Below are 26,950 nucleotides of genomic sequence, written 5' to 3'. Positions count from 1 at the left end.
GAAATTCCATCTATGAGGAATGATCACAGTTATTAGGTCGGAATTACTGTAGTCTTACTGATTATCATTTCTCAGGGTTCCGCATGCAATTGCAAGTAACACTGCCATCTCCCTTACCAAGTCAGAAAGAAATTCCCTTTGGGTGAATTTGCAAAGGTACATAAATACTCACAGAACATACATTAGACTATTGACATGGAAGCAATGTAAACATTTGAAAATTACAATATATGTGAAAACACTCTGGCAAAGAGATAAAGTGTAAAACAATTTATTATGCAAACATTACATCAGTTAAAAACTAAAAATTGGGAAACATATATAGGACGGTACAGTTAACAATAAAAACAACATTCCAACATCTTATCTCCCTTACCAGCCAGAGGCAGCTTCTCTGCAATGGCGGAGGAGCGTCACCCCACTGCCTAGCTCAAAGCCAGCAAATGAAAAATAAAACAATGTTCTTGTATCTTTTTATGCATTTGGCGGCTCTGAGCCAGCGCTGTAGGGATGGGCGGGGCCCAGGCATGGGAGGGGGAAGAGGAGTGCTATGTGCACTCCCTAAGTGCTCATGTGTGCTTGGCTAGCTGTCTCAGGCTGGCAAAACACACAGGGGTACTTAAGTTTCTTCAGCCTCACTGCATTGAGCAGCCGGGCTGGAGAAACCCCCACAAACTCCCTGAACTGAGTGGACCATCTTTCTAGCCCACTCAGGCCAATCCCTGCACTGCTCTGCAGCACAGGGATTGGATGGGAGTCTGGCCCCAGAGGCTGCTGGGGCCAGGAAGAGAAGAGGCAGTGCAACGCTGGAGGCGGCCAGAGGCTAAAGGTACCGTTTTTTAAATGAAACATATTATTTCTAACCCCCCTCCTGCATAACCCTTCCCCCCTGCTCCCCCACCCGCTCCCCCACCCGCCCCACCACCCTTTGCTTGTGGCAGCTGCTGCTGTTACCAGCATCACTCAACCACTCCCAGAATTCCCTGATACCACTGGTATCAGTAAATATGGGGTAGATCAGTGATGTTACGCGGTTGGTTTACTGTGGGGAGATCACGATGAGGCACCGGGTCTGTGATCAATTGAATGCTGTTCAATTGATACAAGGGCAGGTAAGGGAGAAGGATGACTCAGAATATATCTTTGGCAAGACATGTATGCTTAGTAGATTTGTGTGTCATTCCTCATCAGTCACCAAACATATACCAATGTTACCCCAAACATTTTGAGTCATCTCCCTTTTCCCCATTTATGCTTATATTTCTTGAATATTGGGTCCACAAGAAGTGTTCTCTTTGTCTCAGGTTGTATTGTAAGTGGATTTATGGAGCGCTGCTGGTCACCTGTGAGGGTTTCCCTGCCATGAGTAGGTGAGAGTAGGCATGGGGTGAGGCTGGGCCTGAGTACAGGCAGTGTTGATGGTCCTGCAAGAAAACTAATATAAAAGACAGTTCTTCAGCTTCTTGTAGTATTTAATAATTGGTAGAAGGCCCTGATGTACTGGGGGAAGTCGTTCAAGAATTTGACAGCTTGGCAGGAGAATGATCGACCTCTTGATCTGCTTCTATGAATGTGAGGTGTGTGTACGAATGACAGTGATGCCGGGAGAAGCTGCCTGGTGGGTTGGTTAATCAATCAATCAGGTGTCTTGTACAGCGTGACAACTCATCCGTGAGGGTCTCAAGGCGCTGGTGGGGGGGGGGGGCCTGCTGGTCCGTTGAAGACACTGTGGTTCAGTTGAAGAGCCAGGTCCTGAGGTCCTTCCTGAATTGAGGCAATGACAGTGATTGACTGAGGTTGACAGGCAGGGTGTTCCAGGTCTATGCTGTGTGGTAGGACCCGGATCTTCCTCCTTCCGTTGTCTTGCGGATAAGTGGCACGGTGGCCACTGCCAGTTGGGTAGAGCGGAGGTCTCTGGTGGAAACGTGAAATATGAGGCCATCGTTGAGGTACACAGGTCCTGCATCATGTAGAGCTTTGCAGTCTTGTGTGAGGAAGTTGAAGGTGGAGGTCTCGCAAGTGGCCGGTGATGCGGCTGCCACGGGGGATGTTGAGGATGAGTCTGGCAGAGGCGTTCTGAATTTTCTTCAGTTTCTTGAGGAGTTTCTGGGTGATGCCGGCATAGAGTTAATTGCCGTCATCGAGTCTGCTGCCGATAAGTGCGTGGGTGACCGTATTTCTGGACTTAGTGGGGATCCACTTGAAGATCTTTTGGAGCAGGCATAGCGTGTAGACAGGATGATGAGGCAGCGTTGATTTGGTGGTTCATGGTGAGCGAAGAGTCCATGATGGTGCAGAGGTTTTGTGCAATTTCTGTGGGTGTGGGGGGGGGGGTCTAAGTGCTGCGGGCCATCAGAAGTTGTCCCAGGCTCACAGGGTGGAGCCCAGGATAAGGACTTGGGTCTTCTCTGAATTGAGCTTGAGGCAGCTGTTCTTCATCCAGGAGGCAACAGGCTTCATCCCATAGTGGAAGATGTTCTTGGTGACAGTAGGTTCGTTGGTGAGTGAGAGCATCAGCTTGGTGTCGTCAGCATAGGAGTCAATATTGAGTTGGTGGTTCCTGACGATAGCTGCGAGCGGGGCCATGTAGATGTTGAAAAGAGTGGTGCTCAGGTAGGAGCCCTGAGGCACTCTGCAGATGATCTCTGTTGTTTCAGAATGGAACGGTGGTAGTCTGACTGTGTTTGGCCAGTGAAGGAAGAGTGCATCCATTCCAGAGCTTTGTCACAGATGCCGGCGTCATTGAGTCTTGTGCATAGGATGCGGTGGGAAACGGTATCGAAGGCGGCTGAGAGGTCAAGGAGGATGAGGGCTGCCATTTCACCTCAGTCAAGAAGGGTGTGGACGCTGTCTGTGGCAGTGAGAAGGGCTGTCTCAGTGCTGTGGTAACTTCAGAAGCCGGATTGAAAGAGGTCCAAGATGTGGTTTGCTTCAATGAACTAGGAAGATTGGGCATTACTGGCTTTCTCGATGACCTTGGCTGGGAAGGGGTGCAGAGAAATAGGTCTGAAGTTCTTGAGGTCCGTCGGGTCAGCAGAGGGATTCTTCAGCAAGGGGTTGATCTCTGCATGTTTCCAGTCTTCCAGGAAGGTGGCAGAGTTGATGGAGCAGTTGATAGTATGGCCGAGTTTGGGGACACTCAAGGTGCTGGCTCTGTACAAGATGTGGTGCAGGCAGGTGTCCAAGGGTGCTCCGGAGTAGATGCTGATGGTGGAAATGAAGACGGTGTTTGAGGCATGCAGGTTCCATGTTGTGTAGTTACTTGAATTTTTGAACTGGCAGCGCTTTTGGATGGGGAGTCAGTGGAGATCTCTGAGGAGAGGTGTCGAGTCGATGCAGGAGGTCCAGGAGGAGTCTGGACGTGGCAATTTGGATTGTTTGAAGTCTGTGAAGAAGGTGGGATTGAAATGTTTTGTCATAGTCAAATCCACTTGTGATTAGGGCTTGTGTGATGGTAGATCTGGTGTCCAGAGGGAACCACTTGAAGTTTTTATGTACCATGCTGAAGATGTAGAAGCATGCAGAGGTTACGGCATTGACCTGGGGCTTCATGGTGAGGTCTAGGTTCCTAGCATGGTTGTTTGTAGTGGGTGTGGGTCAAAGTTTGGAGAACCACCAGGTAGAGTTCCAAGGTGAGCTCTTATTCCTGAAGAGCAGCACTTCAGTTTTGTTGGTGTTGAGCTTGCGACAGTCCTCTTTCATCCAATCGGCCATGCTGTTCCTGCATTGTTTGAAGTTTGTCTTGGTGGTGTCGTCTGAGAGGAATAAAATGAGGTGGGTGTCATCAGCTTAAGAGATAATGTTCATTCCGTGGGATCTGATTATGCTAGCCATAGAAGCCATGTATATGTTGAAAAGTGTGGGGCTGAGTGATGATCGCTGTGGGACTCCACAGATGAGTCCTTGGGTTCTGATGTGAACAGTGTGAGCCTGATTAGTTCTGCTCTTCCGGATAGGAAGGAAGCTATCCATTTGAGTGCTGGTCCTTGCATTCCCACTGTATGTAGCCTGGCAATGACTGTGTGGTGGAATATGATGTTTAAAGCATCTAAGAAGTTGAGGAGGATGAGGGTGGTGAGCTGTCCATGCTCAAGGATGATACCTATCTTGTCTGTGTCTTCGATTAGGGTTGTGTTGGTGCTGTGTTCGTTTTGAAATCCTGATTGCGAGTCATCTAGGAGTTTGTGGTGTTCTATGTATATTTGTATATTTTTGTATATTTCTAAAGCGCAAACAATCCTTGCGCTGACTAAACAGTGTGCAAAGGATCGGAAACAGAGAGGAGACTATATGAAGGACATTACATGTTAGTCAGAAAGAGAATAGATCCACGTTTTGAGTTGTTTTCTAAATTGGTTTTCCTGAGTTAGGGATCTAAGATGGTTGGGAATAGAATTCCACGCTTTACCAGATAAAGAAGACAAAGACTTGCCTCCTTTAGTCTTAAGTTTGAATTTTAACGGCTTGATCAGGTTCTGCCCTGCGGATCTTAAGGTCCTTACAGGATTGTAGTGTGGAAACCGTTTGATGAGATAAATCGGGCCAGTGCCATTGAATGCACGGAATGCTATAATTAAGATTTTAAACAGTATTCTTTTAGGGAGTGGTAACCAATGAAGGGTTTTAAGTGCGGCTGAGGCAGATGATCTCCTGGGTAACTTGAGAACAAGTCTAGCCGCTGCGTGCTGCACGCCTTGGAGTTTTCTGAGGGTGTTTTTCTTTTTAACACCTGCCATCAGACCGTTACAATAATCAAGACGTGCAAGGATTAAGGCCACTGCCACTGCCTTTCTTGAGTCTATGGGAAGAAAGTCGAAGAACTTTTTCAGTGACTTAATGATATTAAAGCAGCTTCCTGCAACATGTGGTCATATACATGTCTGTTAATGATCTTTCAATGACTTTGGCTGGGAAGGGGAGCAGTGAGATAGGTAGGTAGTTGCTGAATACCACGGGGAGGTTTTTTTTTAGAGGGGAAGTGACTTCTGCGTGTTTCCAGCTATCTGGGAAGGTGGCTACGGCGATGTCCGACACCAATGTGGGGTTGAGGCAGGTTTCAGTGGGGAAGAGGAGGTCCAGTGCATTGAAGTCATTGAGGTCTCAAGTCTTGGTAGAGTGTTGGCCAAGTGAGGATGTGTTGAGGAGAATACATGCGAGTGAGTGTTGTTGTGAGGGGTGGTTGTGTGGTGCTTTGTGAGTGCGGTTCTTGAGTTCTGACTTGGTGAGGCATGCAATGTGTGTGTGAGCAGTGGGAGCAAGTGTGTGGAGACATGTGAAGTGGTATTTCAAGCAGGGAAAGGTGCCCATGGTGGGCTTACGTGTGGTTCTGCAGCAGCATTTGTGGCAGCATCCAGGGTTGAGCAGCTGGAGTCCATCGGCGGGGTAGCTATGGGAGATGTTTTGACCAGGATTCCTAGCCCTGGTCCAGGCATGGACAGGCACATATGGGCTTGCTTTTGGTACCCCTTCTGTGTGCCAGCTGCACAGCCGTGTTGTGGCCTCCATTAAACAGGGCCTTTGGGTAGTTGGAGGTGCACGTGGGAGTGGGCTCTGCAAGAGTGGGAAAGACCGACAGAGAGAGAGAGAGCAGGAAAGTTCCGCTGGAGTGGCAAGGTGAGAAAACATGATCCGTGGAGCAAGTTGGGGGGGGGGGCAAAAACTGACAGAAAGGACAAAGATGCAAAACAAAATCAGTAAGAGGAGCAAAAGATGCAAAAAGGGAAAGTTGAGAGGTACAAGGATACAAAAGGGAACAGTTAAACAGAGACAGGAGCAGATAAAACAAAGAAAGATTAGTTACCGAGTTGGGGGGAGAACGAGCAGCTAACATGAAAAACTGCAGGAGGCAGACAACTACACTAGTCAGAAGGGCAAGACAAGGCCAAGGTTGCACTTAAGCAGAAGAGTGATGTCTGGGCACTTACTACCATGTAGCAGGTGCAGGTATTGAGGGCATATTTTGATCATCTGCGACCTGGGAATCTGCTATTTTGAACTAGTGTGTCTAGGTCTAGATGCCTTTTTGGAAGGAACGGACGTCTACATGGGTTTGCACGCTTCCATCTCTGCCCTGAATTACACAACTGCAAGTCTCTACAGTATGTTGAGGTATGGGACCCAGGTTTAGAACATGGCACTGACGAGCCACAGTAGACCGCAGTAGTCTAGTTTGGCACTCCAAGTGTGCTTTCCTTGGACATACGACAATTGTTCTTGGGACCGTTGACATAGGTTTAGCAGGGATGGCTTCGTAGTTTTGAATCATAAATGCAAGAGTTGCTTTTTCCCCTATTTCCTGCATTGGCAAGTGGCCTACTGGCCTTACCCCTAAAATTCAGCCCAGGTTGTGCAGGAGGGTCGCTTTGTTACACAGTGTGTGAATGACTAGTACATGTGTACATTATTATCTGTCAGAGTAGTTCGTTTTGGTCTGCGACTGAATACATGTGGCATAAATGAAGGCTCGAGCTAGCCTTCTGGACCAACATTGTGTATTTCCAGCATTCCTGAGGCTTTTGTGCAATTCAGACTTTAAGGCTCCCTTTAGAAGTGAACAATTGACCATTTGGTGGGGTCCTGAATCTTGCCCTATTCTGGAGCACTCCCGTTAGCCTGGATGGTGGGTGCTGAGACATGAAAAAAGTAGTCATCTTTGCAGAACAGGAAGAAGAGTTCATGTCAGGTCTGCCTTTGGTTCCTCTGCGGTACTGCTCTCGAAAGGCCAATCATAATCAGGTGTGATGGCTTCGCTCCTCTTCATGCTAGTGTTATGGTTGCTCTTCCTGAAAACATCTAGTCAGCCCAATGATGCTGACCCATCACCTGAAGACAAAGACTGTGCCTTCTCGGGGCGGGGGAGGAGTGAGACACAATCAACTCAAATTGGTTCCTTAAGGGAGCATAAAGCATAAACAATTCCTTCCTGGATAATTGTATAAGAGGAGGACTGACACGGACACATTTTATTTCCCTGATTTATAATTTCTCATTTTAGGTGACAGTGTGCCACTCTGCAGGACATTAGAAAAATGTCTGTAATCCAGGGCTGAAGTTGCTGGCAATCAGTCTCCGAGGGGTGAAGTAAGATTCCCTGCAAAAGTCTGCAACTGCTTGCTGGAGGAGAGCTGTGGGTCTGCCTTGGGATGGTAGCCTTCTGGACCTGCAGTGAGATGGGTGTAGAGGCCATTCCCGCAGGAGTGAGTCTGTAGCAGAGAAGCCCAGCTATAGCGGACAGAACCTATGTCGTCAGTGCTGCGCAGACCTGAGGAATGGCCCTCCTGCCCTAGTGCATGCCTCAGTTACCCTTACAGACCTCAAGTGTTCTCAGTCCTCTCCTTGGACTGGGGACGATTGGTGTGGTGGTTGGAGCGATATTGTTATTGGGATGTTGGAGGACTCAACGCTGAAGTTAAAGTGGGTCAGCCTGCATCCTACAGGCAAGAGATGTGCAGCTCTAAGAGGAATGTGTGACCTCAGTCCCATGGTCAACAGAAAACTATTATGCACCTATTGCCATTACGAAGACCCTGTCCCTCCCATCGGCTGGAAGGCACTCCCTGGGAACTTTGATTCCCAGAGATATGTTACAGTGAACCCAGAGTGTGGACTCCTGTGACTAGGTCAAGCACCCCATGCACTCCTGTGAATGTTCCAGCAGACCTGTGGGTGGGCTCGTTTGGATGGTGGATACTTATTTGGACCTGAACTGCGCTGGAGGCTGTTACCTCTTCCGCAGCAGGACCATGGTATCAGCAACCTTGCCACAAGTGCGCAGGAAGAGGCGCGTTTAGATCTGCTGAACAACAACAGGGGGGGCATGTTGGCTAAAGTCCTGCATGCAATGTGCTGCTGAATCTGTAGACACTAACACTGCTAGAGAGCTCAAGTCTACTCCAGGGACATTGTTATGAGCTGAAAGGGCATAAGCACAAGAGGCTGAGCAATGGAGCTGCTCACATCCTCCACTGTGAACCTGCACCTGTGAATTTCTCTTGGTATAGCTTTTTGAATGCTTTTCCTTTAATCTTTTCCTTACAGCTATTCATTTTGTTTTTGAGTCATATTGCATAATTAGTATATTGATGTACTTTTCATAAATAACATCGCTTGGCTGCAGATTTGTTACTAAAGGCTATTGGTTAATTGCCATGTTCTGATTCTCTAACCCTACACCATCTCCCAGAGTAAGCCTTGGCCTGCTCAGCTCTACCCTGTGATTCATGTACTAAAGAGGTGTATTTGGTGCTCAGTAATCAGTGGCCAGAGTAGATCGGGCGCCGGGACATCAGTGAAAGAAACATTGGGGGATATTATCAAGCACATGCGATACAATTATCGCCGCTTGATCGGCAGGAAACTGACGCTAAAGCGGCGATAATGGGCTTGATAATATGCCCTTGTGAATTCCCATAGCAGCCCAGGTTAACACCAGAACCTGGGCTGCTATGGGAATTCACAAGGACATATTATCAAGCCCATTATAGCCGCCTCAGCAACAGTTTCCTGCCAATAAAGCGGCGATAATTTTTTCACCTGTGCTTGATAATATGGCCCACTCAACCCCAAAGGCTGAAGCTCAGTAATCCCCTGAGTGCTCTGGAATACCCGAATGTGTTCTGGCAAGGCGAGTTTTGTGCCTTGCTTTGGGACCTCATGCAGTGTTATGATTTGAAAGCAATGTCTGCACCAGTGGCGTAGCGTGGGAGGGGTGCACAGGGGTGGTCGCCCCGGGCACATAATTCGTAAGGGCATTTTTAGGGGCGCAACATTTCAAAAGAAAAGTGGAAGGATACTTGCCTTGCCCCGGGTGCTGGAAACCCACGCTATGCCGCTGAGCTGCACTACTATCTAGTTCTAAAGGCTAAATTGGGAACATTATGCACAGCTCTTGATGCCCTGCTATTCCTAGATCTCTTGTACATTGCCCATCTCCGCAGGCCATATAGGTATTTTGTTTTTGGTTCTAGAGGCAACGTATGCATTTTTGTGCCGAACTGTGGATGCTTCATCTGCTATGTTGTCTTTAGTCCTAGAAAACACATCTACATATCAGTGTCTAGATCTAAAGATCACATGTTGCCAGTTCTAGGGGTCTGTAGTATTGCGTTGAGCTCTGGAAGTGAAATCTGCCATATTGTGTCATGTTATAGAGGCCACGTGTAGGATAATGTGTCCAGCTCTAAATGCCACAGAGGCAGAACCTTTTCTAGCTTGGGGTGGGACATCTGCAGTATTGTGTCTTGTCCTGGAGGACACAGTTGCCACATCAAATCTTGCAATGACGGTCACACCTAAAGTAGTATGTCTGGTTGCAGATGCATCATATGGAGAATTGTAACAGATGTGACACTTCTTTGAAGTGTTGTGTTTAAGTCTAGGGACTACGCATGTTACTAGTTCTGGAGATCCATCCAAGTGGAGGCCACCTCTGCAACCAAAGGTCTTGTTCCAGTGGTAACCTTTATGGCACTGTGTTCAGCTCTGATTGCCACTTAGGCAGTGTTTTTGTTTTTACTTATGGACACTACATCAGCCATATTGTGCCTTGTTGTGCGAGACACTTCTGTTGTATTGTATCTCACCATGAGACAATACCTGAGCAGCATTTGTAGTTCCAGATGTCAAGTGTGAAGTGTTGTGCTGAATTGTGGCTGCTGCATCCCCAGTTAGGTGTAAGGCTAGGAGGCCAAATCACAGTGGTGTCTAGGTCAAGATACAACACGCGGAGTATTGATTCTAGTCCTGGCGGACACATCTTCTTTAGTGCCCGGTGCTAGAGGCCACCTCATATATAGTGTTGAATTCTAGTGCTAAATTTGGGGGTGCTCTGCCCAGTTCTGGAAGTCAGAATTGATAAGAGGCTGCATATACCAAGGGAGAACTTGAGACTGGAGGTGGTGGAGAGGTGAGCCTCAGCAGCAAAACGGTATGAACTGAATCCCAGCCTAGCAGAGGTAAAACAGGCAAACACAATAAATATGAAAACCCTGAAATAAAATCAGTGAAATATCAGGACAGAGAAAGCAAGAGTGGAGCTGGGGTCCACGGACAGTGAGTATCAAGGCCTGGAAGCAGACTAAGCCCAGAGGATGTGCACTCCAGCCCTTGTCTGCTCTTTAGTTCTATATTGCTGCAGCCACACAAGGGAGCAATGGAAGCTGCAACTGGCAGGAGGGAGGGATCTTAGCCCCACTTTAGACTTCAGGAACCGTTTGCAGGACAGCACACTGTTAAAACATCTCCAGAGTGCCACTTGAGATCCGCACCTACTCCCTTTCAGAAGACATCTTATTGAACATCAACAGACACTTCACCTCTTCTGAGTATTCACATATCGACCAGTTGGAAAGCCACACTCACTTTGTTGCCAGGGAGTTAAATCTCTTGAGCTGAAAGACCCCTCTTCCACAAGTCCCCACGCATGTTTACCTCTGTAAATAAGGCTGTCTTTGTATGCCCACCCGACAAGCAACAACGCGGCACACCGGCGAGACTCTGAAATAGGGAAACTACCACAATCTTGCCATCAAACATCTGCAATGCAGAGGACATCAGCAGTGGAGTCCACACCCTGAACCAATGCTCTTGTCCACCCTCCCCTCAGCCACAACAACTGTTTATCTACACACGTATATACAGTATAAATAAACAATATCTATTTATCTATCTATCTATCCATCCATCAATTTGTCTGTCTGTCTATCTATCAATCCATCCATCAATTTGTCTGTCTGTATATCTATATATCTATTATACACACACATACACATTCTCTGAAAAAACATTTTAAAAATGGAGATATGGTTCTGAAATTCACTATTATGGTTAGCAATGCACATAATATACAGCATAGCTCTTACCTCCCACCATGTTGTTCTCTTGATAGATCTTTTATGGTTTCTGTGGCATTAGCTAAATGTTGGGTCAAGTGTGGCAGGCAGCATGAAGTATGGTGTGTGTTATCTGTGTGATCTCCACATCTGGCAAATACCAGTTTTTACATATTTGAACAGAACGATAAATCAGTTTTCAACTGCGTTTTTTTCCAGTGAATTGCATGCACCCAACAAGCTGTTCGCCGACAACCTACTCTGCACAGGCCTTTAGTCATGTGATGTGAGGGATGGATCAAAGGCACCCAAACCAGACACGCCTCCAGCAAACCTAATGTACTTAATTTCCATTCTATGCCATGCATTGCATTCAGCTGTCTACAGTAAGGGTTGACAGCAAGGCTTAGCCTGCGGCTAAGTTGTGCACCCAATCCACCAAAGGGGATGTCCTGCACGGGATGTCCTGCAGCAAGGCCCGGCACCCAAGCCAAACTTGTGAACTGAAAGCCTGATGCATTTAACTTCTGGACGCAGCCCATGCTGGTAAAAGCAGTGGGGGGTATTTTACCGTATTCTGGAAAATTAATTATTGATTTAATTTTCCCTCGTGGTCGTCTGTCGATTCCCCCCCCCCCCCCCCCCCCCAACCTGGCCCCACCGCTCTAACCTGCACGGCTGGGGCTGTTAATTTCTAATCTTTCGACTTCTACAGTTGGTGATCCTTTTATCATTATATTTATTTTTGGATTGTCAGATTCTCGAATCCTGGAAAAGATCGGCAGCTCTTTTTCAACTTTCGTTTTTTTATTTAAACTGGGGTAGCCTTTGACGGTCCCACCACCATGGCCTGGGGGTCAGGGTGTACTCACCAGCCAAATGGATTGCTCAGATCCTCTGTTCCAATTTTGGAACACTTATTTGGAAGGAACGAATGGAAAAAAGACTCTTTCATTCAATCGGATTTCCTTATGTTTTTTAATTTTTGGACTTGCACACCTGCCATGCACAATGATGTCAATAACAATGTCATTTGAGATGTCATCAGTGATGTTATCAATCATAACATATAACATATAAGGGGGCACTAGTGGGTCCGGCCACAAGCTGGCTGCCTGGCAAAGAGGCTCTGCCAGCCAGAATGACAATCAGGCAATTATCTGAGTGCATGGGTGGCATCAGGGCAAGTTTTATGACACCCTGCACCCCAAAGCCCTGCTGCACAGACTGGTACCGCCACTGAGGGGGATTGTGCAGTACAGCAGGTGATCATCCTCCTGGCATGGTGTGGCCCGGTTCTCGGCTCTCGAGAGGCCGGTGGAGTTCCCCCGAAGGTGAGTCGTGACACAAGCTCAATGAGGCCTCCCCTCAGAGGCTGCCAAGTGCAGTGCAGCATGTGGCCTCCTTCTGGGCCCCTGGCTATTGCCAAGTCCATGAAAAGTCATCTATGGTGCAGAAAAGCCCACACCGGGATAGAATAGGCCTGCTTGCTGCCCCCGCTGGTGCTTCCTTGGAATGTGCTGAGGGAGCACTATGCCCTGCTTGCGTGGCCTGGAGCAGATGAAGACTGCTGGGAGTTGTGTGGGCCTACATGGCCTATGGTGTGTGGTTGGCCGTGAGGACCTCCCTAGTACTGGGAGTAACAGTGGAAGACATTGCTGCAGTGCAGGCCTTCTGAGCGAGTAGATTTGTGTGTCAGGGTGCTGACTCTTGCCATATGGGTTGTGCAGCCCACTGGATATCATGGGCCTGCTCATGCATTTAAGGTTTGGACCCTTGGGAAGAGGCACGGCGCACGTGCGGACCTGGAATTTGCCACCTAGGCAGTCTACCTACACTCCTTGCTGTTAGGCTGGTGAAGAACCCTGCTGTGGTCCCATTAGGAGAGGATCTACAGGGTGAGGAGGGCCTACCCAGCGCCACTGTGCTGTGTCCTCTGCCTGGATATACCCTGGACTGTCCTGGAAGGCGATCCTGCATGGTGGTGCAAACCTGGGCACCGGTTGGACCTCCTCGTGGAGCAGGGCCTCTCTTGGGGGAGCTTGCTGAGAGGACTGGTGCCCATCCTGGAGATTGCCACTTGCAAAGCTGCTCTCCTTCGCACTGAAAGAGCATCCTGAGCCCTGTGGCCTGCCGACCACCGTGGGCCAGCTCGTGCCCCCGGTGTCTGCAACCTTGGGTTAGGTGGGCCCATAGCGACGCCTTATACTTGTAACACGCCTCGGCCTCAACAACGCTTTACGAACTAGATTCGGCCCCTGGCGTGGGTCTCGTTCAGTTATAGACACACTGGTAGGGATACCGTCCATTTTATTACACTGATTTGAAGTGACTGACTGAACTAGCCAACACCACCCTGTGGTGCTCGTATAGGAGGCAGTATTGTCTTGAACGTGGTATAGCTAGCCGACAAGGAGGACTAGCGCCAACTGAGTTGAGGTGCATCCCCCATAGCTGTCTGCATGGCCATATTGTGCCATGGGGAACGACTACAAAAAACAACCAGAGCTGCCCCTTGAATCACGCAGGACGATGCACACCACCAACTCCTCACAGGAAGAATATGCGCTGGGCACTCAGGAAGGAGGAGGTGCTGCCTCAGATCCTGGTATATGTTTTATGTTCATCGACCTCAAACAAAGCCTGCATGCCATTGACACAAAGATTGACATGCTCGCCGACCATTTTGACCACCTTATGGAGAAGGTTGACAAGCACGAGGAGCAGCTGAACCAACTCGAACACTGCACTTCGAATGTGTAAGACACGCACTCCTCGGATAGGGAGCGCCTGCTTCAGTTGGAGAAGATACTGGACGTAATCCACTATAAAAATTAGGACTTGGAAGCAAGGTCACAACATAAAAATCTGAAAATTATAGGAGTCACTGAGTTGACTGCGATGGACCGCATGGTGGACTTCGTGGAAAAAATGCTTCTTGTCTCTTCCAGGAGGTCCTCTGCCCCATGATCATCATTGAGAGGGTGCATAGGACACTTGGCCATCGACTGCCACCGGGGGGGGCCCTGCCTGCCTGATCATAGTGAGACTCCTGCATTTTCAGGACAGGGATATCACGCTTCACCTAGCCAGGGAATGCCGTCCACTAAAATACCAAGGCAACAAGATCTCTTTCTTGCCAAACTTTACGCTGGCTGTCCAGGCTGCCAGATGAGATTTTCTCCAGTTGAATCGCACACTGCAGAAGACTGCTGCCAAGTACTCGCTGATCTACCTGGTCAAACTTCGCAATCATCATCTAGGGAAAAAGCACTACTTCATAGACCCTAAGGCCGCAGCTCAATTGCCTAGAGGTCTTACTTTTGAAGAACTTACCCCGCCACTGCCACCCCTGGGGTCAGGGCACGGCCCCCTTAGTGAAAACAAGTGATGGTCTAGTCCTAACCTGATAATTTGGTTTTGTTCTTTTTTTTATTTCAAACAGCCAGCAATGTAGTCTGGTATTCTACAAACTATTTTCAATAAACATCCCCATGTTTCAAAAATATATTTCTCAGACTAACTACCCTAAACTAAACATGTAATATACAAAATATTTGCGCCTGATTCTCAAAGGTAAACTTACACTTTTGTGTAAGTTTACTATTTTTTCAGTTCGCATAGGAATTTTAGGAGTAGTATCTTTACAACTGTGGAGGCCTCACGCTCCTGGAAGATACTCCACACATAAAAAGAACGGCAGTTGTAAGGTTCTAACGTAAAATTACCCTTCAAAAGCAACCAATCAGAGCTACTCTTGGGGAGAAGGCTTGGATTGGTCATTCTACCTCTCAAGCCCAACAGCACACTGTGCAGCCTCCACTCCTAAGCGAGTGAGTAGCTTGTATTCGTGCAGCAGGTGTAGGCTCAGAGGCCAGAGGGGCCCACTGAACCCTGACCCATGACACTCTGGCAACTCCACTGCTCCTAAGGACAGGCAGCCCTTTCCTTATTTAACCCTTTTCCAAGCACATAAAGCTCCCCCCTGATGTGTCGACTTTCTACAAGAGATCTGTTTGTACCCTTCAACACATTGGTCTGTATCCCAGCAGGCCTTACTCAACATTCCATTCCAAGAACTATAAAATGTACACATTTAAGAGGACTCATAATAATAATAATACCTACAATTCTGGCGCCAACACGGGGCTGCACGCTTTATAAATCGTCAATATATTATTACTGTTATTATGGTCGCTGCTATTATTCAAGTGAGAGGGCGCAGCCAGGTAGAACAGTACAAAACAGTCGTGTTTTGTTCCTCGACTCTCGTTTCTAAAATTGACTGCAGCTTGGTGCGCGGCGCTCGCTGGCCCCCTCAGCGCCGCTCCTCATCCTCTGGCACGTGGCCGCCCCTCTCTCTTGCGTGGGCGTTCTTTGGCGCCGGCGCGTTCCTCGGCAGCACCTGGCGCGAGGCTGACGCACCCGCGTTCTGTTGGCGTGAGTCACGGCCCCCCTCTAAACCCGAGCGTGGCGGCTGCCAAAACAGAGGCGACTTGGGCCTGCCAACGTGACTTTGTTATTGTTCTTAGAAGTGGGCAGAGTGTTTTTTCGCTCTTCATTATTGGGGAGTGGGGGTGTAGTCAACATTATTCATCCCCTGCAATGTGTTCAGCTTTATTTAGATACTTCGCATCACCCTCAAAAGGTCCTCATCTGGTCCTGACTGTTCTGTACTTGATGTAGAACGAATGCCATGGGCCCTGGTGCAATCAAGGAAAATAGCCATTTTGACTGCCGCTGGGATGGTTATAGACAGCCACTGTCAGGGTCCAATGGGCCCTCGGGTCTCTAGGCCCCTGTGCCAGTGCACCAGCTGCACTAATGGTAGCTAAGCCGCTGTGCAGAACAACAGAAATCTTATTAGTGGCCAGTACAAATCATGGCACTGCAATACCGCATTTAGTATCACTAACACCGGAATTGCCTCAAATGTTGTAATCCTGATGCAGCCGGTAACTTTTGTGACTGGCGTCATCAGCAATATCGATCCAAGATGCTCATACGCTCTAACCTAGCCAACAACAAACCCTCTTGTCAAACAATCTAAAAAAAACCCAAGCAGAAAGCGCCAATAGACTCTCCCACTACTGAAAACAGACCCTCAAATACCTCTCACCACACCTTCGAGTAGCCCTCAGTAGAGGCCGACAACCCCCCCAACAGCCCTGCTTGTTGGTTTTATGAGACCTTCACTCAGTCATACACCTGAGAGACACTTGCAAAGCCTACAGCCTCCGTTGTGCACATTTTACTACTCACAGGCCCACAAAATACCTTTGCCCAGCCTACAGCAACCCTAACATAGCCCCCAACAGAACCTCTACTCCGCTCTCATCATGGAACTGAACCGCAGATAGCCAACAAAAGAAACTCCCACTATCGACCCCAGAGCCTCATATACCCCTCATATACTCACAACGCCAGCTTACATAGCCCTCAATTAATCAGCTCACAGGCTCTGAGTCAGGTAGTGTGGTATTAGGGCATGGATTTCCGCTCTGCCTGATTTTGAGTGGCCCAGTGTTCCCGCACTCATTATTCTCGGTGTTGGAACCTTGGGCACACTTTTACTGGGCAGTAATTCCATCTGGAACAAATTGCATGAGGCTGTTGCAGACGCACCAGCTAAGCCTCTTTCACAAGTTATTTTGTGGCATGGGGGAGCAGGCTCCTACTTGCCTGATTTTAACTTTTCCTTCCCTCCTCTATTCCCCACAACTTCCTCCTTCCACCGCTTACTAACACAGAGACCCCTGCATTATTTGCCATCTGCTCAGAGAAGCAAGGCCGGACTGGCTGTAACAGGCATCAGGCATTTGATAAGGAGGTTGGAAGGTTGGGGGGCGGTTTTGGAGCGGTGGGGACCGGTTTTGTTACTGGGCCAAGTAACAAAAGGAGCAGTGCTGGGGGCTGGTTTTATTAAGCAGCAGTGCTTCAAGTTTGCCCCCACCAAACCACCCCCCCCCTCCGGCGGAAGGGGCCGTTCTGAAAAAAGTGTCAGGGCTGCTTTTCGTTCCCAGTCCGGTCCTGCAGAGAAGTGGTAAATATATGCATTATACCCCGCAGAACTCGGAATTCTGTGTGGTTTTACAACTGGTAGATAGAGTCCAACATGGCTATTCTCCATTCCATGGGATTTAACCTGTACCGCTACTGTACTAGCACTGTTTTACTGCCCAGTGATGTTTATTCTGCATACATAGTTTGCACCCCGCAAGCACTGTGCAACTCGTACTCAGGGTCATAGTGTGCAACTGACCCTCTTCTGGGTCCAGCACTCAGCCCCGAACAGGACTGCGATTAAGTCATCTGAAAAATTCGAAAAGACCACAACAAATTCCCCAAAAGTAATAGCATACCCTCACATTTCAAGCAAGAGACCTCTACGCACTCTACTACATATACTTACCTAGCCCACAACAAACTCTCCCACAGTTCCAAAAAATTCCATATAGCTTTAAAAGGCACCCATGCAGCCCTCATTAAGTTTTTTAAAGTCCCCCCAAAAATTCACTTTGCCCGTACAAGCTCTCATATTACTTAGACTAGCAGCCCGTGCCGACATTGTCCGGGAGCAATTAGGCTTCAGGGCCCCCTCCTGCCCCGCTTTTGTAACCTGCAGGCGTCACTTTTTCCTCCTGTAATTTACTTTCGTGTCCCGTCCCCCACCCGGGCCGGGCCGGCCCGTCCCGTCCCCCGCCCGGCCCGGCCCGTCCCGTCCCCCGCCTGGCCCGGCCTGTCCCATCCCCCGCCTGCCCCTACATGAGTGCCCTTACCTCCGCCGACGCTGCTCCCGCCTGTCCGCTCGCACCACCGCTCCTCCCCTGCGCCATGTCCGCCGCTCCTCCTCCGCCACCGGTCCTCTGCTCCTGATGTCACTGCTCCTCCCCCATGCCATGTCCGCCGCTCCTCGGATGCCACTCCTCCCCGTGCTCCTAACGTGACCACGCACCTCGGGGCCAGCGCTACTTTTGAGGGACTACTTTTTTTTTTTATTTAAAATTTTAAATAACGTTTATTTTTTTAATTTATGTAGCCTATAACCATCTACACACCCTGCCGATTTCAACGGTGTATCGGGTGTGTAGATTGGTGCAGTGGTTCCCGAGTTTACCCGCCTCAAAGCCTGAAAGTTTCTGCTTTATTATAGTAGTATAGATTTAATCCTCATACAGTCACCAACAGCCCTGCTTGGAGTACCTATTAGACCTTCACACTGATGCCAGCCACCCTCAGACAGCCCTGCACAAAAGTCTCTTTCGAAGAAAACAGCAGCCCTCAAAAACAGCGGTAGGTGGCAATTCAAGCAGAGGACCTGGCAGGTCACACATACACATATGCTCACACTCACCCATTTACATGCACTCTCAGTCATACCCATACATTCAAAAGCACGCACACATCCCTTCACAAGCACATACACATGCACACACCCATTCACAGAGCGTACAAATACACATACATTCTATACATACACACACGCACGGACACATGCACTAAACATTAAAAAAGGAAAACTTACTGGGCCGCAGCAGTGATATGTTAGGGTCAGCTAATGAGAGGCGGCGGAAGATCCTTACTTGTCACAGGGTGGGATTGGGTCAGTGAGACTGCTGACTCTACCCACCCCACTCTTTGAAGGGGCGCCACTGATAGATAGTCTGGCCTTGCCACTCCAGGGCTTAAAACTGAAGTGCCCAGGTCCAAGTCAATTTCTGACACGCCCCCTCATCATGAGGGGGAGAACCTCCAAGTGCTTTGCCGCGCTGAGGAGTTTATGCTGACACTGCTGTGACACTGTCTTCAGTCCGGGAACGGTCAGCTCAGGCAGTCTGGCGCCTGCGCATTTAGCATATGTACAGCACCTGGCTGCATGACCTAACATGAAGAGTGTCTGTCAGGATGACCTTGGCTCAGCCTGACAGAAACTCTTCATGGGTGTAAAAAAGGTGGAGGGCGGGGCCTCTCCGCCCATAAGGAAGGGACACTATTGCTAAAAAAAAAAAAATAGCCTACAGGTCACAAAGCACTCACAAAGTCCACAAAAGAGACTCACATGGCTCAAACAACTTCCTATATAGCTCACAACAGACCGGCAAAAACCCCCCAAATAAATGACATTAGATTCATGCATGTGCCCATCAAATAGCCAGCAACATAGTCCACAACTACTACTCACATAGCTCCAATCAGATACCACATATCTATTAATAGGCCATAAGCAGTCACAGTGCCATAAAAAGGTCCTTCCGTTCACTTAGCTCCACAAACACCCACACTGAGCGCTCAATAGGCCTGCACATAGTCTACAGCAGACACCAATCTTAAAGCAGGCCCCAAAGTCTACACAGATCGTCCAATATCCCATCACAGAAACAAATTATTATTTACATAAGTAGCCCATATTATCATAGTGATGGTGTTGGTATCACTTAATGTGCACTGGCCAGCAATGTTAATTGGATAGGGCTTTAAATGAAGGCTCCCTGGTGGTTTAGGTTTGTGCAGAGGGGTGTGTGCTGGGGTGGACTTAGTGCTTTCACTTTTCAGAGTCTACCTAATCTGTAATATGCCGGGGGGTGGGGGGGGTGGTTACCGAGCTCAAGTTTACCCTGTGCTGGGTTGTAGTTATCCTGATGGACGAGGTTTGCATTCCCCATACTCCTTCCCCCAGCTGTTTTCTGCTATTGTGTGCTCTCTAAAATGGCTGCCTGTGCCTTGTTCTCCCTCATTGTCCTCCTACTTCCACGAGCGTTTATAAAGGGAGTTCTGTACCTCAACTCTGACTCATCGCAAACCTCATTCTACTACTCTTTCAAATGGCCTACCCTATTTCTCACCCTATACCTCTCTCAATATTTCCTCTACTTCCACACTCTCATTGATCCCAAAACCCATACCACCAATATGATCCCCAAAATAACCCTTTCTAAACTCTTACCTCCTCTAGCCCCCCTTACATTATCCCATACCTCCCTTTGACTCTTCCCTCTCCACCTCCCCTTTACTAATCCCAAACCCCCTCCTACTGCGATGAACTCCTAAACAAAAACAACAAAAACTTACTAGACTGTTCCCTCTTCTTTCTTCCCACTATTTTGTTTTAATCCAAATAATAGACTAACATGTCCACTGCTCAAATTAATTTTATATTTCCCTATACTAATTCCCCACTAATCCTGTTTGGCTTTCGGAGTAGCGTGCTACCCGCCGAAAAGTGCTTCAACACCTCATCAGGGGTAGCAAGCACCATATAAATCCAAATCCTTCCCTCTTCCATCACTCCACTATCCTTTAAATCCAAATAACAGACTCACATATCCACTGCTCAAATTAATTTCATATTTCACTATACTAATTCCCCACTAATTCTGTTTGGGTTCCGGAATAGCGTGCTACCATCCAAAAAGCCCTTCAACACCTCATCAGGCTAGTAAGCGCTATATAAATGCAAACCTTTCCCTCTTCTATTCCTCCACCATCCATCTCTATCCAAATACCAGACTCACATATCCACAGCTAAAATTAATTTCATATTTCACTATACTAATTCACCACTAATCCTTTTGGGTTCCGGAGGAGGGTGCTACTTGCTGAAAAAGCGCTTTGATGCCTCATCAGGGGTAGAAAGTGCGATATTAAATGCAATTACAATACAATACAATTTCAACATTCAAAATCGAGTATGGAAATGGTCACAGCACAAAAAGCATAAACACCGATAAGACGACTCAAAATTTCGAACTTTTTTTATAATTTCGTGGGTCTGTTTTTTCAGTTTTGAGAGCGAACATTCCAGAGCTGACAGACTGCACTCGCTTCAGCTAACTTTCAGCAGACGACAAACAGGCATTTTTAGCTTGTGCGTCGAAGACCATGGAATGACCAGGAAGATATGTTTTTAATGGTTTCCTCTGTAAGGCAAAATCAGATTCGTAAAATACTAAATGGACTGCACGGGCCCTAATTCCGAAGTTGTTGGAAACAATGTGCTATTTGTTGCACCTGAAAAATAACAATACCATGGCATTTGTTCTTCATCAGAAGTGATAGATACCACCTGTGAGAAGTTGGCCTGATATATGATGTTTCCAATTCTGGAACCACCTTGTATCAGTCCAAACAATCCCTTATGGTGTCTGGTTGTAAGTCAACCTTATAGACAAGCTATCCTAATGGTAGCATGGACTAAGCAGCCTTAAAGGCTTAACTCTAGAGGTCGTGTTAAGCAAGCTGTTTTACCAATCACAATCCTGTAATATCAAATGAAAGGACACCACACAAGTATATGTTATAAAAATATATGTATTAATTACTAGAGTAATCCTCTGTACTCTTTATGAGTGCAGAGGCACAAGCGTTTAAACAAAAGCACAGTTAAACATATGAAAGTTGCACAATTATGGATGAGGCCGGGGGGCCACTCAAACCAAATATTAAAAAAGTGGTATAAGAGATGCCAATCGAACAGTGGTTAGGCCTAGGGCCTAGGGAATCGCTCCGAGCAGTCGGGACTAGCAATGCTGAAGTCGGGAAAAGCCCGCAGGATTCGCGTGCAGCGCTTAAAGCACAGGCATGCACCAATGTAAAGTCAATGGTGCGTAAAAGTTATAAAATTATAGTTTAAGAATACTTCCGCTCAACCTAGAAGGACAAAACTTAAGACACATACACTAGAGGTGGGTACCAGTGTGGGAACACCGGCGTTGCTGAGTTACCTCACCCACAGGAACCGGGTGCACAGGTGCGAAGTAGTGTCGGGTTTTGTCACGCAGGTTGCTGGTGCTTGTAGCTGAAGATGCTGCAGGCGTCGAGACGAGAAGTGTCCGGTGTGATCCAGAAGTTAAAGATGATCTGAAAGTAAAGGGGACAGAGTCTGGGTCACTCAGCAGTGACCAGGGTGGAACCAGATAGAACCAGGCAATGTCGGGCGCTTTCAGGTCGCTGACTGGAAGCTTCTCTCCGCTGCCACGTGGACTCTGGGGCACAAAGGATGTCCAGGAGTGGATCACGAGCTGTCCCACAAAGGTTCTCGCTGTCGGCGGTGTCGGCTTCAGGATTGGAGCAAATAACCCTTGGCAAGCGCAACCCATGCAGGACTCGAAGATGGCTTAATACTTGGACCAGGAGAGTCAGAGCGGGTGCTCCTTTTCAGAGGAGCGAGTGCAAGTCTGGAGCAACCAGATTCACAAGTTAGATTTCAAGGTTCGTCGACACAGGGGCCACAAGCCAACGGGCAAGTGACCGGGCCAACGCGTTGAGCCAAAAGATGCAGAAGGGTCCCAGGCAGCACTCGGTGAGTGTAGAGTGGTGAGCTTCGGTGCAAGAGAGGCTCAGGGCTGGGGATTCTCAGACCCCAATGCACAGCTTCGAGGGTCACTCGTGGGCTGCACGGTCAGCGTCTCATGGTCTTTCCAAGATGGCGGCCCCCACGCTTCCGGTCGCCTCCACGGGTCTCAGCTCTGCAGGCACTGTGGATCGGGCTGTTGGAAGGCAGGCACGCTTCGTCTTGTCGAACTCTGTCACTCGAGTTCCAGCGGGAACTGCAACAAAGCAAACATTGAGGTGCTGGATGGTGCCTGTTTGCACAAGGTGGTCACTCCGTGACCACAAGGGAGATTCTTCAGTCTTCTACGTCAAGTAGGATCTCGAAGGGTCCAGAGTTTTGTTTCATAAATTTCAGTCAGGATAATCTGAGTGCTTTGGCACTGCTCCCATTCTTATACCAATCTAGGGGGCTGGATTACCTGCTAGGTCCCTCCCATGGGTGGGACCCAGGAAGGGGTTGGTTACACCCCTTTCCCTTTGTCCAGGGTCGCTCTGGGACTGGGGCTGGTGTGCCCCAGAACCGGTTTGACCGGATTATGCAAGGGGAAGCCTTGTGCTCCCCAGGCAGTGTCTGGTTTCTTTCAAACCTCCCTGCCACAATCCACTATCTCCTGTCTGGGGTGGTGTGACACCCCCCCACAACAGGAAAGTCTTTGTCCAGGCCTCCTCAGCTGAGTTTCGGTCAGATCGCGGAGGTCAGACTTGTGTCTGTGGCAGAAGCGTCCATTTTGTGATGCTGAGGCTCATTTAAAATCAACAGCGTTTCAGTAAAGTAACATGTCTTCTCCCTCTAGAGGGGTGGAATGCTATCCCCATCGACAGGACTTTCGAGGGGATAGTATTCCAAATGGTATGACACCTTACACGACATGTTTTGATAAAGCCCAAACAAAGTTAACATATAACCGCGATGGATTATAATGCACTTATTAGTATATGGTATGGTAGCTTAGGGAGCTGTTCCCGACAGCTGCAGAGAGGCTCAGCTCATGCTCGAGCTCCATCTCACGTTAAACCACTTACTCTGCCTCCAGGATTGATAAGGCCTTCCATAGGAGTGACTCACAGGTTTATATGTGTCCAGATATAGGTTTAGATATAGGTATACTATATCTAAGCAAGAGGTGATTACACCAACTTGCCCCAGCTGAGTGATCAGCCAGTTGTGTCAATTTAAGAACCAGCCAGGGGTGGCAAAAGCTATGCTGCAGCCCCTGGTAGGCCTTGGTGGCAACTATGCCCTGAGCACCTATAGTGCATGGTTCAGGGGCTGACAAGGAGTCCAGTTCCAATTGGGTTATGTACCTATAGTACATGTATGTGAATTTAGAGAGAGAACAGCGGGCTGTGGGTCTGATTAGCAGGCCCACAGCCACATTAAGTCGAAAACCAGTGAAGTAAAAAGCTAATATTGGGGTGACCATAGGATAGCAGACCCTACTCTCCTACACAACCCCCCCCCCCCAAACGCAGGGACATTAAACTTAACCTTGACCAGATAAGTCTTCATGTTCTAAGTGGAAGTACCTGGAGAGACAATCTGCATTACCATGGTCAGTCCCTGGGCGGTGCTCCACTGTAAAGTCCATCCCCTGTAGGGAAATGGACCACCTGAGTAGTTTGAGGTTTTCACCCTTCATCTGATTTAGCCACAAGAGGGGTTTAAGGTCTGTCTGAATTAGGAAGTGAGTTCCAAACAAGTATGGACTCAACCTTTTCAGGGCCCAAACCACAGCAAAGGCCTCCCTCTCAATAGCTGACCAACGTTTCCCCCTGGGGGTCAGCCTTCTGCTAATAAAAGCAATGGGCTGGTCATGCCCATCTATATTAAGTTGTGAAAGAACAGCTCCCACCCCCAACTCAGAAGCATCTGTCTGTACAATGAACTGTTTGGAGTAGTCAGGACTCTTCAGGATAGGTGCAGAGCACATGGCCTTCTTCAGGTCATCAAATGCCTTTTGACAGCTAACTGTCCACTGAACCTTTTTTGGCATCTTCTTGGATGTCAAGTCATTTATTGGTGTCACAATGGACCCATAGTTCTTCACAAACTTTCTGTAATACCCAGTCAGGCCCAAGAAGGCTCTGACTTGTGTCTGGGTAGTTGGAGGAGCCCAGTCCTGTATGGTCTGGATCTTACTCTCCAATGGTTGAACATGACCCCCACCTACTAGGTGGCCCAGGTACACAACCTTGCTCTGCCCTATCTGGCACTTGGTAGCCTTGATAGTCAGGCCTGCCTTTTGCAGGGCCTCCAGAACCTTCTTCAGGTGGATCAGGTGATCCTCCCAGGTGGAGCTAAAGACAGCAATATTATCTAGATATGCCTTTATACAATCCCTGACGTGGTCAGGTTGCCTGTAGATTTTATTCTTCACAGGCAGACTGTCACCAGTGTCCACCTCATGGGTGCACCAGTTAGTTTGACTGGGTGTGAGTGAAAACATATGCCTGTGGGCCTGCAACACCTGTCTGCAGTCCACCTGTTGCTGCTCAGTGAGGCTGCCTGCCAAGGCTACTCCATCAACTGAACCATCATCAGGGATCTGGGACAGCAGGTCTGGGAGAGGGTCACTCTCTTCCTCCTGTTCCCCATCTGTGGCCATGAGCAGGCTCATGTCCTCTGTCAACAAATGCTTTCAAACGATTTACATGGAGCACCCTCTGAGGGCTCCTAGGGGTTCCAAAGTCAACCACATAGGTGACTTCTCCCTTTTTCTCAACAATCGTGTAGGGTCCAGTCCATTTGTCCTGGAGCGCTGCTGGGGCCACTGGCTCCAACACCCACACCTTCTGCCCTGGCTGGAACTCAACCAGAACAGCCTTTTAGTCATGCTAAGCTTTCTGTAATTCTTGAGTGGCCTCCAGGTTTTTGGATGCTCTCTCCATGTATTCAGCCATCCTGGAGCGGAGACCAAGTACATAGTCCACAACATCTAGCTTAGGCTTTTTGAGAGGTAACTCCCATCCTTCCTTCACCAAACATAGTTGACCCCTCACAGGGTGGCCAAACAAAAGTTCAAAAGGGCTGTAGCCAACCTCCTTCTGTGGGACCTCTCTGTAAGCAAAGAGCAAGCAGGGTAAAAGGGTGTCCCATTTCCGCCTAAGCTTCTCTGGTAATCCTTGTATCATTCCCTTGAGGGTCTTGTTGAACCTTTCAACAAGCCCATTGCACTGTGGGTGATAGGGTGTGGTAAGCTTCTAGTTTACTCCACACTCCTTCCACATTGCCTTTAAGTATCCAGACATGAAGTTGGTACCTCTGTCTGAAAGAACCTCCTTTGGAAAACCCACTCTTGAGAAAACTGCAAGAAGGGCCTTTGCCACAACAGGTGCTGTTGTGGTCCTCAGGGAATTGCCACTGGATACCTGGTGACATGATCCACTACCACCAGTATAAATCTGTGCCCAGGTGCTGTTTGAGGATCCATGGGACCCACAATGTCTATTCCAACTCTTTCAAAGGGTACCCCCACCACAGGTAGTGGTATCAGGGGGGCCTTTGTTGTGCCACCTGACTTACCACTGGCTTGGCAAGTGACACAGGAGCGACAAAACTCCTTGACATTTTCTGACATATGAGGCCAGTGAAAGTGAGGGACAAGCCTGTCCCAAGTCTTGTTCTGGCCTAAGTGTCCTGCAAGGGGAATATCATGGGCCAAGGTAAGAAGGAAGGCCCTAAATTTCAAAGGTATGGCCAACCTCCTGGTGGCACCAGGCTTGGGGTCCCTAGCCTCTGAATAAAGGAGCCCATCATCCCAATACACTTTATGAGTACCTTGAGCATTCCCTGCAGCCTCAGCAGCAGCTTGCTGTCTGAGGGGTTCAAGGGAAGGGCAATCTAATTGGGCCTGCCCCAGGTTTGCCCTTGAGGGTCCCCCTGTCCCCAGAAACTCAACCTGATCAGGTTCAAGTTCCTCAGAGACAGTCTCCTCTTGGTCTGCAGAATCAGCTTCCTGTGAAGTCTGATCCTCAACCTGGGGCAAGTGGGAAGGCACAGCCTTAACCCTCTTGCTCTTCTTTCTGGGTTGTTGTTGGTCTATTGTTCCAAGATCCACCACAGGTTCAGGTAGGCACTTCTTAGCCTGAGTCCTTGTCACTGCAAGGACATGTGCTGAAATCCCTAGCATTTCTGCATGAGTCCTGTACTCCACTTCTGACCAAACTGAGTTTTCCAGATCATTGCCTAACAGACAGTCTACTGGGAGGTCTGCACTCACAACAACTTTCTTTAGGCCATTTACCCCTCCCCAGGAGAAGTTCACACCAGCCACACTATGTGTAGTAGTGGCATTGGTTGCATTGGTCACTAGGTAATTCTCACCTAGTACAATCTGTCCAGGGTCCACAAAGTTAGGTGTCACCATAGTGACACTGGCACAAGTGTCCCTGTAGGCCTGAGCCAGTTTCTCATTAATCAAAGGTGTCTGCCTATACTTGCCCAAGTTACTGGGACTCACAGTAGTGGACAAAGATAAGTCCACATCATAAAGCAGAACTGCCTGAGTAGGGATTCTGACTAGGTCAGACTCCATCTCAATACCCAGGGTTAACCCTACTATACCCTTTGGTTGTGTACTACAACTGCTGACTGTACTAGGGGGTGCAGGTGCTTTAGGAGCTGCAGTGGTAGGGACTGGATTTTTCTTGGTGCATTCACTTCCCCAGTGGGAAATGGACTTACAGGTATTGCACCAAGGTTTCTTTGGGCCATCATTCTTCTTCTTCTTGTTACCATTCTGGGAACCACCCTCCTTATTAGAATTATGTGGGCCTGAAGAAGACTTCTG

The sequence above is a fragment of the Lissotriton vulgaris genome, chromosome 9 (genome assembly GCF_964263255.1).
Source record: "Lissotriton vulgaris chromosome 9, aLisVul1.2, whole genome shotgun sequence".
Classification (NCBI taxonomy): domain Eukaryota; kingdom Metazoa; phylum Chordata; class Amphibia; order Caudata; family Salamandridae; genus Lissotriton; species Lissotriton vulgaris.
This window is presented reverse-complemented; position numbering follows the sequence as displayed.